This window comes from Oncorhynchus mykiss, chromosome 17 (assembly GCF_057628025.1).
Source record: "Oncorhynchus mykiss isolate SJ-2025 chromosome 17, ASM5762802v1, whole genome shotgun sequence".
In the NCBI taxonomy this organism is placed as follows: Eukaryota; Metazoa; Chordata; class Actinopteri; order Salmoniformes; family Salmonidae; genus Oncorhynchus; species Oncorhynchus mykiss.
The window spans coordinates 71,797,759-71,813,747 of NC_143038.1; the positions used below are offsets into that span (position 1 = coordinate 71,797,759).

At 46.6% G+C, this 15,989-nt stretch overlaps 1 long non-coding RNA gene across 2 annotated transcripts; it reads left to right on the forward strand.

Annotated features, from left to right (window-relative positions):
• The first annotated feature begins 9,796 nt into the window (after nt 1–9,796).
• Nucleotides 9,797–13,446, forward strand: LOC118940111 (uncharacterized). 2 transcript variants are annotated; one of them, XR_005036713.2, is made up of 3 exons: nt 9,797–9,872; nt 11,395–11,669; nt 12,271–13,446. It is a non-coding gene; the product is annotated as an uncharacterized LOC118940111 (long non-coding RNA). The 2 variants fall into 2 exon arrangements; XR_016488103.1 differs by having other exon boundaries at nt 9,800–9,872; nt 11,398–11,669.
• The last annotated feature ends 2,543 nt before the right edge of the window (nt 13,447–15,989 follow it).

Below are 15,989 nucleotides of genomic sequence, written 5' to 3' on the forward strand. Positions count from 1 at the left end.
TAGACAGAGAGGGAGTCACCTATTACCCCCTCCAGTTCCATTAGACAGAGGGAGTCACCTATTACCCCCTCCAGTTCCATTAGACAGAGAGGGAGTCACCTATTACCCCCTCCAGTTCCCTTAGACAGAGAGGGAGTCACCTATTACCCCCTCCAGTTATATTAGACAGAGAGGGAGTCACCTATTACCCCCTCCAGGTCCCTTAGACAGAGAGGGAGTCACCTATTACCCCCTCCAGTTCCATTAGACAGAGAGAGAGTCACCTATTACCCCCTCCAGTTCCCTTAGAAAGAGAGGGAGTCACCTATTACCCCCTCCAGTTCCATTAGACAGAGAGAGAGTCACCTATTACCCCCTCCAGTTCCATTAGACAGAGAGGGAGTCACCTATTACCCCCTCCAGTTCCCTTAGACAGAGAGGGAGTCACCTATTACCCCCTCCAGTTCGTTTAGACAGAGAGGGAGTCACCTATTACCCCCTCCAGTTCCATTAGACAGAGAGGGAGTCACCTATTACCCCCTCTAGTTCCCTTAGAAAGAGAGGGAGTGACCTATTACCCCCTCCAGTTCCCTTAGACAGAGAGGGAGTCACCTATTACCCCCTCCAGTTCCATTAGACAGAGAGGGAGTCACCTATTACCCCCTCCAGTTCTATTAGACAGAGAGGGAGTCACCTATTACCCCCTCCAGTTCCCTTAGACAGAGAGGGAGTCACCTATTACCCCCTCCAGTTCCCTTAGACAGAGAGGGAGTCACCTATTACCCCCTCCAGTTCCATTAGACAGAGAGGGAGTCACCTATTACCCCCTCCAGTTCCCTTAGACAGAGAGGGAGTCACCTATTACCCCCTCCAGTTCCATTAGACAGAGAGGGAGTCACCTATTACCCCCTCCAGTTCCATTAGACAGAGAGGGAGTCACCTATTACCCCCTCCAGGTCCCTTAGACAGAGAGGGAGTCACCTATTACCCCCTCCAGTTCCATTAGACAGAGAGAGAGTCACCTATTACCCCCTCTAGTTCCCTTAGACAGAGAGGGAGTCACCTATTACCCCCTCCAGTTCCCTTAGACAGAGAGGGAGTCACCTATTACCCCCTCCAGTTCCATTAGACAGAGAGGGAGTCACCTATTACCCCCTCCAGTTCTATTAGACAGAGAGGGAGTCACCTATTACCCCCTCCAGTTCCCTTAGACAGAGAGGGAGTCACCTATTACCCCCTCCAGTTCCCTTAGACAGAGAGGGAGTCACCTATTACCCCCTCCAGTTCCATTAGACAGAGAGGGAGTCACCTATTACCCCCTCCAGTTCCCTTAGACAGAGAGGGAGTCACCTATTACCCCCTCCAGTTCCATTAGACAGAGAGGGAGTCACCTATTACCCCCTCCAGTTCCCTTAGACAGAGAGGGAGTCACCTATTACCCCCTCCAGTTCCATTAGACAGAGAGGGAGTCACCTATTACCCCCTCCAGTTCCATTAGACAGAGAGAGAGTCACCTATTACCCCCTCCAGTTTCATTAGACAGAGAGGGAGTCACCTATTACCCCCTCCAGTTCCCTTAGACAGAGAGGGAGTCACCTATTACCCCCTCCAGTTTCATTAGACAGAGAGGGAGTCACCTATTACCCCCTCCAGTTCCATTAGACAGAGAGGGAGTCACCTATTACCCCCTCCAGTTCCATTAGACAGAGAGGGAGTCACCTATTACCCCCTCCAGTTCCCTTAGACAGAGAGGGAGTCACCTATTACCCCCTCCAGTTCCATTAGACAGAGAGGGAGTCACCTATTACCCCCTCCAGTTCCCTTAGACAGAGAGGGAGTCACCTATTACCCCCTCCAGTTCCCTTAGACAGAGAGGGAGTCACCTATTACCCCCTCCAGTTCCCTTAGACAGAGAGGGAGTCACCTATTACCCCCTCCAGTTCCATTAGACAGAGAGGGAGTCACCTATTACCCCCTCCAGTTCCCTTAGACAGAGAGGGAGTCACCTATTACCCCCTCCAGTTGTATTAGACAGAGAGGGAGTCACCTATTACCCCCTCCAGTTCCATTAGACAGAGGGAGTCACCTATTACCCCCTCCAGTTCTATTAGACAGAGAGGGAGTCACCTATTACCCCCTCCAGTTCCATTAGACAGAGAGGGAGTCACCTATTACCCCCTCCAGTTCCCTTAGACAGAGAGGGAGTCACCTATTACCCCCTCCAGTTCTATTAGACAGAGAGGGAGTCACCTATTACCCCCTCCAGTTCCATTAGACAGAGGGAGTCACCTATTACCCCCTCCAGTTCTATTAGACAGAGAGGGAGTCACCTATTACCCCCTCCAGTTCCCTTAGACAGAGAGGGAGTCACCTATTACCCCCTCCAGTTATATTAGACAGAGAGGGAGTCACCTATTACCCCCTCCAGGTCCCTTAGACAGAGAGGGAGTCACCTATTACCCCCTCCAGTTCCATTAGACAGAGAGAGAGTCACCTATTACCCCCTCCAGTTCCCTTAGAAAGAGAGGGAGTCACCTATTACCCCCTCCAGTTCCATTAGACAGAGAGAGAGTCACCTATTACCCCCTCCAGTTCCATTAGACAGAGAGGGAGTCACCTATTACCCCCTCCAGTTCCCTTAGACAGAGAGGGAGTCACCTATTACCCCCTCCAGTTCGTTTAGACAGAGAGGGAGTCACCTATTACCCCCTCCAGTTCCATTAGACAGAGAGGGAGTCACCTATTACCCCCTCTAGTTCCCTTAGAAAGAGAGGGAGTGACCTATTACCCCCTCCAGTTCCCTTAGACAGAGAGGGAGTCACCTATTACCCCCTCCAGTTCCATTAGACAGAGAGGGAGTCACCTATTACCCCCTCCAGTTCTATTAGACAGAGAGGGAGTCACCTATTACCCCCTCCAGTTCCCTTAGACAGAGAGGGAGTCACCTATTACCCCCTCCAGTTCCCTTAGACAGAGAGGGAGTCACCTATTACCCCCTCCAGTTCCATTAGACAGAGAGGGAGTCACCTATTACCCCCTCCAGTTCCCTTAGACAGAGAGGGAGTCACCTATTACCCCCTCCAGTTCCATTAGACAGAGAGGGAGTCACCTATTACCCCCTCCAGTTCCATTAGACAGAGAGGGAGTCACCTATTACCCCCTCCAGTTCCATTAGACAGAGAGAGAGTCACCTATTACCCCCTCCAGTTTCATTAGACAGAGAGGGAGTCACCTATTACCCCCTCCAGTTCCCTTAGACAGAGAGGGAGTCACCTATTACCCCCTCCAGTTTCATTAGACAGAGAGGGAGTCACCTATTACCCCCTCCAGTTCCATTAGACAGAGAGGGAGTCACCTATTACCCCCTCCAGTTCCATTAGACAGAGAGGGAGTCACCTATTACCCCCTCCAGTTCCCTTAGACAGAGAGGGAGTCACCTATTACCCCCTCCAGTTCTATTAGACAGAGAGGGAGTCACCTATTACCCCCTCCAGTTCCCTTAGACAGAGAGGGAGTCACCTATTACCCCCTCCAGTTCCATTAGACAGAGAGGGAGTCACCTATTACCCCCTCCAGTTCCCTTAGACAGAGAGGGAGTCACCTATTACCCCCTCCAGTTCCCTTAGACAGAGAGGGAGTCACCTATTACCCCCTCCAGTTCCATTAGACAGAGAGGGAGTCACCTATTACCCCCTCCAGTTCCCTTAGACAGAGAGGGAGTCACCTATTACCCCCTCCAGTTCCATTAGACAGAGAGGGAGTCACCTATTACCCCCTCCAGTTCCCTTAGACATAGAGGGAGTCACCTATTACCCCCTCCAGTTCTATTAGACAGAGAGGGAGTCACCTATTACCCCCTCCAGTTCCATTAGACAGAGGGAGTCACCTATTACCCCCTCCAGTTCTATTAGACAGAGAGGGAGTCACCTATTACCCCCTCCAGTTCCCTTAGACAGAGAGGGAGTCACCTATTACCCCCTCCAGTTATATTAGACAGAGAGGGAGTCACCTATTACCCCCTCCAGGTCCCTTAGACAGAGAGGGAGTCACCTATTACCCCCTCCAGTTCCATTAGACAGAGAGAGAGTCACCTATTACCCCCTCCAGTTCCCTTAGAAAGAGAGGGAGTCACCTATTACCCCCTCCAGTTCCATTAGACAGAGAGAGAGTCACCTATTACCCCCTCCAGTTCCATTAGACAGAGAGGGAGTCACCTATTACCCCCTCCAGTTCCCTTAGACAGAGAGGGAGTCACCTATTACCCCCTCCAGTTCCATTAGACAGAGAGGGAGTCACCTATTACCCCCTCCAGTTCCATTAAACAGAGAGGGAGTCACCTATTACCCCCTCCAGTTTCCTTAGACAGAGAGGGAGTCACCTATTACCCCCTCCAGTTCCATTAGACAGAGAGGGAGTCACCTATTACCCCCTCTAGTTCCCTTAGACAGAGAGGGAGTCACCTATTACCCCCTCCAGTTCCCTTAGACAGAGAGGGAGTCACCTATTACCCCCTCCAGTTCCATTAGACAGAGAGGGAGTCACCTATTACCCCCTCCAGTTCTATTAGACAGAGAGGGAGTCACCTATTACCCCCTCCAGTTCCCTTAGACAGAGAGGGAGTCACCTATTACCCCCTCCAGTTCCCTTAGACAGAGAGGGAGTCACCTATTACCCCCTCCAGTTCCATTAGACAGAGAGGGAGTCACCTATTACCCCCTCCAGTTCCCTTAGACAGAGAGGGAGTCACCTATTACCCCCTCCAGTTCCATTAGACAGAGAGGGAGTCACCTATTACCCCCTCCAGTTCCCTTAGACAGAGAGGGAGTCACCTATTACCCCCTCCAGTTCCATTAGACAGAGAGGGAGTCACCTATTACCCCCTCCAGTTCCATTAGACAGAGAGAGAGTCACCTATTACCCCCTCCAGTTTCATTAGACAGAGAGGGAGTCACCTATTACCCCCTCCAGTTCCCTTAGACAGAGAGGGAGTCACCTATTACCCCCTCCAGTTTCATTAGACAGAGAGGGAGTCACCTATTACCCCCTCCAGTTCCATTAGACAGAGAGGGAGTCACCTATTACCCCCTCCAGTTCCATTAGACAGAGAGGGAGTCACCTATTACCCCCTCCAGTTCCCTTAGACAGAGAGGGAGTCACCTATTACCCCCTCCAGTTCCATTAGACAGAGAGGGAGTCACCTATTACCCCCTCCAGTTCCCTTAGACAGAGAGGGAGTCACCTATTACCCCCTCCAGTTCCCTTAGACAGAGAGGGAGTCACCTATTACCCCCTCCAGTTCCATTAGACAGAGAGGGAGTCACCTATTACCCCCTCCAGTTCCCTTAGATAGAGAGGGAGTCACCTATTACCCCCTCCAGTTCCATTAGACAGAGAGGGAGTCACCTATTACCCCCTCCAGTTCCCTTAGACAGAGAGGGAGTCACCTATTACCCCCTCCAGTTCCATTAGACAGAGAGGGAGTCACCTATTACCCCCTCCAGTTCCATTAGACAGAGAGAGAGTCACCTATTACCCCCTCCAGTTTCATTAGACAGAGAGGGAGTCACCTATTACCCCCTCCAGTTCCCTTAGACAGAGAGGGAGTCACCTATTACCCCCTCCAGTTTCATTAGACAGAGAGGGAGTCACCTATTACCCCCTCCAGTTCCATTAGACAGAGAGGGAGTCACCTATTACCCCCTCCAGTTCCATTAGACAGAGAGGGAGTCACCTATTACCCCCTCCAGTTCCCTTAGACAGAGAGGGAGTCACCTATTACCCCCTCCAGTTCCATTAGACAGAGAGGGAGTCACCTATTACCCCCTCCAGTTCCCTTAGACAGAGAGGGAGTCACCTATTACCCCCTCCAGTTCCCTTAGACAGAGAGGGAGTCACCTATTACCCCCTCCAGTTCCATTAGACAGAGAGGGAGTGGGACATCAGACTGAGTTGACTATCTTTTTAAACTATGCTTCATTTGAGGGGAAGGGTGGATATTTCAGTAGTTGCACACCATTTCAGTAATTACATACCATTTCAGTAATTACATACAATTTCAGTAATTACATACCATTTCAGTAATTACATACCATTTCAGTAATTGCACACCATTTCAGTAGTTGCACACCATTTCAGTAGTTTCACACCATTTCAGTAGTTGCACACCATTTCAGTAGTTGCACACCGGTGCAATAGTGGCACAAGACAACATTGGTATTTTGAGGGGTGTTACGTTCCCCAGCAAGAAAACTGAAAATGTCACTCAACTAACAAAGAGTCACTGACAACAACCAAAACTAAACAGGTGTGGTTTTAGGAGGGGTTCTGAAAGACACTCATGGAGGGTGTCCACTGAAAGTTGACTAGTAACAACATCTGGGTCCTAAAAAACCTCCACCATGAGACCCACTAAATGTGCCCAAGCACAGGCAAACAATACACACAAAAAAAAACACACCAAACCTAAAGAAAATAAACAAACAAAACATTTTACAAAACAACAGGAACAACAGGAAGACCAGACAAAGGACAGTTTTCTCTAAATCACATAGGGAGCACCAACTAAATGTATTGACCCTCCACATCTCTCAAGACAGCTGGAACACCTGGGCCAGCCACTCTTAAATAACACCTGGGCCAGCCACTCTTAAATAACACCTGGGCCAGCCACTCTTAAATAACACCTGGGCCAGCCACTCTTAAATAACACCTGGGCCAGCCACTCTTAAATAGCACCTGGGCCAGCCACTCTTAAATAACACCTGGGCCAGCCACTCTTAAATAGCACCTGGGCCAGCCGCTCTTAAATAGCACCTGGGCCAGCCACTCTTAAATAACACCTGGGCCAGCCGCTCTTAAATAACACCTGGGCCAGCCGCTCTTAAATAGCACCTGGGCCAGCCACTCTTAAATAGCACCTGGGCCAGCCGCTCTTAAATAACACCTGGGCCAGCCGCTCTTAAATAACACCTGGGCCAGCCGCTAATAAATAGCACCTGGGCCAGCCACTCTTAAATAGCACCTGGGCCAGCCACTCTTAAATAGCACCTGGGCCAGCCACTCTTAAATAACACCTGGGCCAGCCACTCTTAAATAACACCTGGGCCAGCCGCTCTTAAATAGCACCTGGGCCAGCCACTCTTAAATAGCACCTGGGCCAGCCGCTCTTAAATAGCACCTGGGCCAGCCGCTCTTAAATAACACCTGGGCCAGCCGCTCTTAAATAACACCTGGGCCAGCCGCTATTAAATAGCACCTGGGCCAGCCACTCTTAAATAGCACCTGGGCCAGCCACTCTTAAATAGCACCTGGGCCAGCCACTCTTAAATAGCACCTGGGCCAGCCACTCTTAAATAGCACCTGGGCCAGCCGCTCTTAAATAGCACCTGGGCCCGCCACTCTTAAATAGCACCTGGGCCAGCCACTCTTAAATAGCACCTGGGCCAGCCACTCTTAAATAGCACCTTGACCAGCCACTCTTAAATAACACCTGGGCCAGCCACTCTTAAATAGCACCTAGGCCAGCCACTCTTAAATAGCACCTGGGCCAGCCACTCTTAAATAGCTCCTGGGCCAGCCACTCTTAAATAGCTCCTGGGCCAGCCACTCTTAAATAGCCCCTGGGCCAGCCACTCTTAAATAGCTCCTGGGCCAGCCACTCTTAAACAGCTCCTGGGCCAGCCACTCTTAAATAGCTCCTGGGCCAGCCACTCTTAAATAGCTCCTGGGCCAGCCACTCTTAAATAGCTCCTGGGCCAGCCACTCTTAAATAGCACCTGGGCCAGCACAGGTCAAATACCTTCCCACTAACGAGATGGACAAGCCAGCACAGGTGTAACACATGCTGGCTAACGACGTGACAGCAATCGGTGCGCCCTATGTGCTAACGTGCTATATGTGCTAACGTGCTAACGTGCTAACGTGCTATACGTGCTAACGTGCTATATGTGCTAACGTGCTATACGTGCTAACGTGCTATATGTGCTAACGTGCTATACGTGCTGAAAGTCCAACCTCAAAACATAAGTGGGAAAACAAAAACCCGTAACAGGGGTATTTCAGTGTAGTTGCACACCACAACATTGGTATTTGAGGGGGGGATTTTAGTATATTGACACACAAAAACATTATTATTTGAGGGGGGGTTAGTATATTGACACACCACAACATTGGTATTTGAGGGGGGGGGGGTTAGTATATTGACACACCACAACATTGGTATTTGAGGGGGGGGGGGGTTAGTAAATTGGCACACCACAGCATTGTTATTTGATGGGGGGGGGTTAGTATATTGACACACCACAACATTGTTATTTGATGGGGGGGGGGTTAGTATATTGGCACACCACAACATTGTTATTTGATGGGGGGGGTTAGTATATTGGCACACCACAGCATTGTTATTTGATGGGGGGGGTTAGTATATTGACACACCACAGCATTGTTATTTGATGGGGGGGGGTTAGTATATTGACACACCACAGCATTGGTATTTGAGGGGGGGGTTAGTATATTGGCACACCACAGCATTGTTATTTGAGGGGGGGTTAGTATATTGGCACACCACAGCATTGTTATTTGATGGGGGGGGGTTAGTATATTGACACACCACAGCATTGGTATTTGAGGGGGGGGTTAGTATATTGACACACCACAGCATTGGTATTTGAGGGGGGGTTAGTATATTGGCACACCACAGCATTGTTATTTGATGGGGGGGGGTTAGTATATTGGCACACCACAGCATTGGTATTTGAGGGGGGGGTTAGTATATTGACACACCACAGCATTGTTATTTGATGGGGGGGGTTAGTATATTGACACACCACAGCATTGTTATTTGATGGGGGGGGGTTAGTATATTGGCACACCACAACATTAGTTAAACCAATGGCGCCGACATACATGGCAGCTCTGCTTCTAGCTCCTCAGCAACTTTGCATTATTTTGTTTTTTACAGCCAGAAATAACTTTTGGATATCAGAGCGATGGTAACTCACCAGCATTACGACCAGGAATATGACTTTCCCGAATTGGATCCTTTGTTCGTACCCCCCAGGGCAATTGAACTTACCCCAGAGGCTAATCCAAGTATTCAAAGTGGACTTCTAGTCCGACTCAGGAGGCGTGACCTCCATCCAATGCTTCCGAGTATACTACTCGCTAATGTTCAGTCTCTGGAGAATAAAGTAGACGAGCTCAGGGCGAGGATCTCCTTCCAGAGAGACAACAAGGACCGTAACATACTCTGTTTCACGGAATCATGGCTCTCTCCGTGATATACTGTACCTGTCTATACAGCCTGCTGGGTTCTCAGTACATCGCTCAGACAGGAATAAAGAACTCTCCGGGAAGAAGAAAGGCGGTGGTGTATGTTTCATGATTAACTACTCATGGTGTGATTGTGATAACGTACAGGAAGTCAAGTCCTTTTGTTCAACTGACCTAGAAAACCTCACAATCAAATGCCAACCGTTTTACCTCTCAAGAGAATTCTCTTCGGTTATAATCACAGCCGTGTATATTCCCCCTCAAGTTGATACCACAACGGCCTTCAAGGAACTACGCTGGACTTTGTGCAAACTGAAAACCACATATCCTTAGGCCGCATTTATTGTAGCTGGGGATTTTAACAAAGCAAACCTGAGGAAAACGCTACAAAAGTTATATCAACACATTGACAGAGGTACTCAAGCTGCTAAAAAACTCAACCACTGTTACTCCCCCTTCGGGGATGCCTACAAGGCCCCTCCCCCTGACCTCCCTTCGGGAAATCAGATCACAACTCCTTTTTGCTCCTCCCTTCCTATAGGCAGAAACTCAAACAGGAAGTACTGTGACAGAAATGCTTGTACGAACTCGAACCCAGGCACAGAGAAACACAGCAAGCAGAGGTAGGAATAAATCCAGAACTTTTACTTAGAGTCTTAAAAGAAAGTAGTCATGTTATAATCTGCTATAGTCTGATATAGTCTGATATAGACTGCTATAGTCTGCTATAGTCTGTTATAGTCTGTTATAATCTGTTATAGTATGTATTAGTCTGTTATAATCTGATTTGGTCTGTTATAGTCTGTTATAATCTGTTATAATCTGTTATAGTCTGTTATAATCTGTTATAGTCTGTTATAGTCTGTTATAGTCTGTTATAGTCTGTTTTAGTCTATTATAGACTGCTATATTCTGCTATAGTCTGTTATATTTTGCTATACTCTGCTACTGTCTGTTTTAGTCTGTTATATTTTGCTATACTCTGCTACTGTCTGTTTTAGTCTGTTATATTTTGCTATACTCTGCTACTGTCTGTTTTAGTCTGTTATAGTCTGTTATAGTCTGTTATAGTCTGTTATAGTCTGTTATAATCTGTTATAGTCTGTTATAATCTGTTATAGTCTGTTATAGTCTGTTATAGTCTGTTATAGTCTGTTTTAGTCTATTATAGACTGCTATATTCTGCTATAGTCTGTTATATTTTGCTATACTCTGCTACTGTCTGTTTTAGTCTGTTATATTTTGCTATACTCTGCTACTGTCTGTTTTAGTCTGTTATAGTCTGTTATAGTCTGTTATAGTCTGTTATAGTCTGTTATAGTCTATTATAGTCTGTTATAGTCTGTTATAGTCTGTTATAGTCTGTTATAGTCTGTTATAGTCTATTATAGTCTGTTCTAGTCTGTTATAATCTGTTATAGTCTGTTATAGTCTGTTATAATCTGTTATAATCTGTTATAGTCTGTTATAGTCTGTTATAATCTGTTATAATCTGTTATAATCTGTTTTAGTCTATGATAGATTGCTATAGTCTGCTATAGACTGCTATGGTCTGATATAGACTGCTATAGTCTGTTGTAGTCTGTTATGGACTGCTATAAACTGTTGTAGTCTGTTATAGACTGCTATAGTCTGCCCTCCACTATAACTCACAGAGGTACAGTAGTTCAAGTGTGACTGATTATTATTTTAGCAATTACTCTGGATGGAACCACCAAGGTATGACAATACTGAATATGATATACTGTATATACCACAGCCCATCATTCATTAGGTTCCTGTAACACACACACACACACACACACACACACACACACACACACACACACACACACACACACACACACACAAACACACACACACACACACACACACACACACACACACACACATACACACACACACACACACACACACACAAACACAAAAACAAACACATGTACAGGGCTTCCTTCAACCAAGCTAAGGCTCCAATATAATTACTCAGGGAAATGTCCTTTCTCAGTTATTTTTAACCTCACAACACAAGTTTGTTTTCCCCCTATTACATTAGCCAAGCAAATAGATAGAGTAAAGGATACATTATGATGTTATGAGTTTTCTGGTGGCCTTGTGTCTTTGTCTAAACGCTTGTCTGCTTCTCAGAAGACTGGGGGGGAGGAGTGTGAGGAGAGGAGGGGTGTTTCCCAAATGGCATCCTATTCCCTATTAAGTGCACTACTTTTGCCCATGAAGCACATGGGGCTCATTTTGGAAGCAGAAGAGGAGATGCTGCCAACAACCAAAACTCAGTGGATGCCCTGTGTTGCATTCTGATGAGGCACTGCCTCTTCTTCATCACTTCGGCTGTGTTTCATTCTAAGATGTTCCCCCTTACTTCTACCCTCGTTCCCTTCCTTTAGTGGATCTGAGACAACTGGGTAAGTGGAACTAAGCAATAGCTCCACCTAGATTCTTACTATAATAGCTCCACCTAGTTTCTTAATATAATAGCTCCACCTAGTTTCTTACTATAATAGCTCCACCTAGTTTCTTACTATAATAGCTCCACCTAGTTTCTTACTATAATAGCTCCACCTAGTTTCTTACTATAATAGCTCCACCTAGTTTCTTACTATAATAGCTCCACCTAGTTTCTTACTATAATAGCTCCACCTAGTTTCTTACTATAATAGCTCCACCTAGTTTCTTACTACAATAGCTCCACCTAGTTTCTTACTATAATAACTCCAATTAGTTTCCTACCATAATAGCTCCACCTAGTTTCTTACTATAATAGCTCCACCCAGTTTCTTACTATTATACCTCCACCTAGTTTCCTACCATATTAATCTCACTATCACACCCTGATCAGTTTCACCTGTCCTTGTTATTGTCTCCACCCCCTCCAGGTGTCACTCGTTATCCCTGGTGTATATATCCCTGTGTTTCCTGTCTTCCTGTGCCAGTTCGTCTTGTATGTTCCAAGTCAGCCAGCGTGTTTTTCCCCATGCACCTGACTTTTCTATTCTCTTTTAATAGTCCTCCCGGTGTTGACCCTTGCCTGTTTTCTGGACTCTGTACCCGCCGGCCTGACCAATCAGCCTGCCCTGACCTCAAGCCTGTCTGCCACTTTGTACCTCCTGGACTCTGTACCTCCTGGACTCTGTACCCGCCGGCCTGACCAGTCTGCCTGCCCTGACCTCAAGCCTGCCTGACCAGTCTGCCTGCCCTGACCTCGAGCCTGCCTGCCACTCTGTACCTCCTGGACTCTGTACCCTCCTGCCTGACCATTCTGCCTGCCCTGACCTCAAGCCCGCCTGCCACTCTGTACCTCCTGGACTCTGTACCCTCCTGCCTGACCATTCTGCCTGCCCTGACCTCAAGCCTGCCTGCCACTCTGTACCTCCTGGACTCTGTACCCGCCGGCCTGACCAGTCTGCCTGCCCTGACCTCAAGCCTGCCTGACCAGTCTGCCTGCCTTGACCTCAAGCCTGCCTGCCACTCTGTACCTCCTGGACTCTGTACCCTCCTGCCTGACCATTCTGCCTGCCCTGACCTCAAGCCTGCCTGCCACTCTGTACCCTCCTGCCTGACCATTCTGCCTGCCCTGACCTCAAGCCCGCCTGCCACTCTGTACCTCCTGGACTCTGAACTTGTTTTGACCTTTGGCCTGTCCACGACCATTCTCTTGCCTCCTCCTTTTGGATTATTAATAAATATCAAAGACTCAAACCATCTTCCTCCCGTGTCTGCATCTGGGTCTCTGGGTCTCGCCTTGTGCCCTTATACTCACTTGCCCAGTCCTATCAGATCTATAACGGGAGGGAAGTGAATGACGGCACGGGGAGGGAACATCTTCTTGGAATGAAACACACCCATGTTGCTACCCCAGACTTACCTTGAATAAAGACTGTCCTACAACCGAGTGATCATCATAATAAATCATGGTATTATGGATGCATTACTTTAATACATACATCCATAGAACCGTAGCATCGCACTTTTCAATGATTTATGGTTTTTTTAGGTCTATGTTAGTGCATTCGACACGCTTTCCAGAACATATTATTCTATTTAGGAAGTTATTCAGAGAATACAATGATATGCTTTGTGAGTTTTGTATGTAGCCTACATGATTTATGCAGTTGTCTACTCAATTTAGTGTTAATATACTGTACGTGTACTGTATTATAGAATAGATAACTACAGAGGTAATGTCTGATGTTTTCTTCCAAGCCTATCTAGGAATGGTAAAATTCTCTTCACTTCCGCGGTACATTCACATTCACATACTGTACCAGGCTATTCAACATCCCCTTTTCTGATCACAAGTGGAATTGATGTGTTTTAGGACAGAAACAGTATCCCAGGTTCCGACCTCATAATATTTGTCAGTTTTCCAGGCAAAATCGTTTCCACCTAAGTATTAATTTATCCTGTCAGATCTCGCAGTGCAATTAGTGGGCCCAGCCGTATGTCTCAGATAAGACGGCAGCAGTGCTCTAGTGGTCACAGAGGCTCGACTTTGCATCCTGTTCATTAAGAGCTGTAGATAAGAGGATTAGCAATTACAATTGGGACATGGTATGCGTCCTGAATGGCACCCTATTACTTTTGCATTACTTTTGACCAAGGCTCTGCACTATATAGGGAAGAGGGTGCCATTTTTATTTTAAACCTTTATTTAACTAGGTAAGTCAGTTAAAGAACAAATTCTTATTTACAATGACGAACTACCCCGGCCACCCCAAACAACGCTGGGCCAATTGTGCGCCGCCCTATGGGACTCCCAATCACAGCCGGATGTGATTCAGCATGGATTACCGTGCACTATATAGGCTCCCGCAGTGCAAGAGGCGTCACTACAGTCCCTGGTTCAAATCCAGGCTGTATCACATCCGGCTGTGATTGGGAGTCCCGTACACACATGCTGGTGGTGCGCACAATTGGCCCAGTGTCGACCGGGTTAGGCCATCTTTGTAAATAAGAATTTGTTCTTAACTGACTTGCCTAGTTAAATAAAGGTTTAAAATAAAATGGCAACCTCTTCCCTATATAGTGCAGAGCCTTGGTCAAAAGGTACAAAATAATTACTGTGCACTATATAGGGAAGAGGGAGCCATTTGGGAAACAAGCGCCTTCCAAGTAGGGAGAGACTTTTTACTATTACTCTTTTCGGTTCATTCGTTTAAAAACTAAAAGTAGTATGATTTGTTACTGTAAATGCAGGTAGTTGAAGCTTTAATACACACACACACACACACACACACACACACACACACACACACACACACACACACACAAATCACAACCCCAACTTTGAAACACACGTTTATCCCAGTGTAAAACGGCCCAGGAGAAGAGAAAATGGTATTGATTTTTTTTAAAGACTGCAAGCCTGCTAATGGGCCGGGAGTTTCATGACATCATTAATGACATCATCAAAGTGAGTCTGTAAAAGGGTGTATATTGTGTTGATTAACTCCCGGCCATTACACTATAGTGAGTTATACAAGACTCAATGCTGACTTAGGTCCAGTCTGGACACTGGCCTGCCATTAATACACACTCTTATGCACACACACACACACACTGGGCCCAACCATCACCTGACGTCTCAAGTCACGTTGATGTCTGGGTATGGTGCACTCTCAGCTCTGCTTTGCTCCGCCTACAGGAAGGAAGCTAGCAGACAGCTTCATCAGCCAAGCAGAACAAAGAGTTTCACTGGGCAGGAGGATGACAACATTGTTCTGTCTGCCCACCTGCCTGCTGAAGTCTAACTGTCTAACTCTCTCTCTCTCTCTCTCTCTCTCTCTCTCTCTCTCTCTCTCTCTCTCTCTCTCTCTCTCTCTCTCTCTCTCTCTCTCTCTCTCTCTCTCTCTCTCTCTCTCTCTCTGTTGCACAGTGTGCAACAATGATTTTATTTCAGCCACTGCACGCTGTTTCAGCATTGAGTCTTGTTCCAGACAGGCCACTGCAAGAGAGAAAAATGACCTAACTGTTTGTTACAGTTTTTCTCAATTGCTAAAATACCATTTCTGAAACCTTGCTCCATTTCCTGAAAATATTAAACACAAAACCTCATCTTCAAGCAATATTTACATAACCTCTGACTCCTCTCGCAAAATGAAACATTCGTCTCAAAACAGTTTTACCTGTGTTCAAAATCAAACACTGCTCTCAAATCATAAACAAAGTGATCAAAATGATATTCACTCTCAAGCAGTCAGTAAACAATACACCGAAAAATAGAAAACACATTGTTCAAAACATACAATTCTCAGGGAGAAGTACATTTTTAATCTAAAAAAACATTCAGATTTTTCCGTCATTTTAATGAACGAAAACATGTTCTATCATAGTAGCTCAAAATTGATCAGATCTGCTTTGCTCTTTGCAATTTAGTTTTCTGTTCTTCCTCCTCCTTGCCCCCCTATTTTTACAGTACTGTACCCTGCATCTCACAAACTTGTCCTTTGTCTCTGTGATACTGTCATTCTTGTTCTTTGTTGACATGAACCTGCAACCAGTCAAAATCTATTGAGCAGTCAGTACTGTTAATAAATAGAAAGCACAATGTTCAGGGCCATACAATTTGTCCATTGTACAGTATACAGCCTACAATGCACTGTACTACAGTATCCATTCTCAGACTTTCTCCTTCCCACCTTCAACAACCTGTTTGCTCTCTGAACTGGCTTATATTGGTTGTGTCGCATCATTTGAAACTGGTTGAATCAATTTTGAGTGGTTGT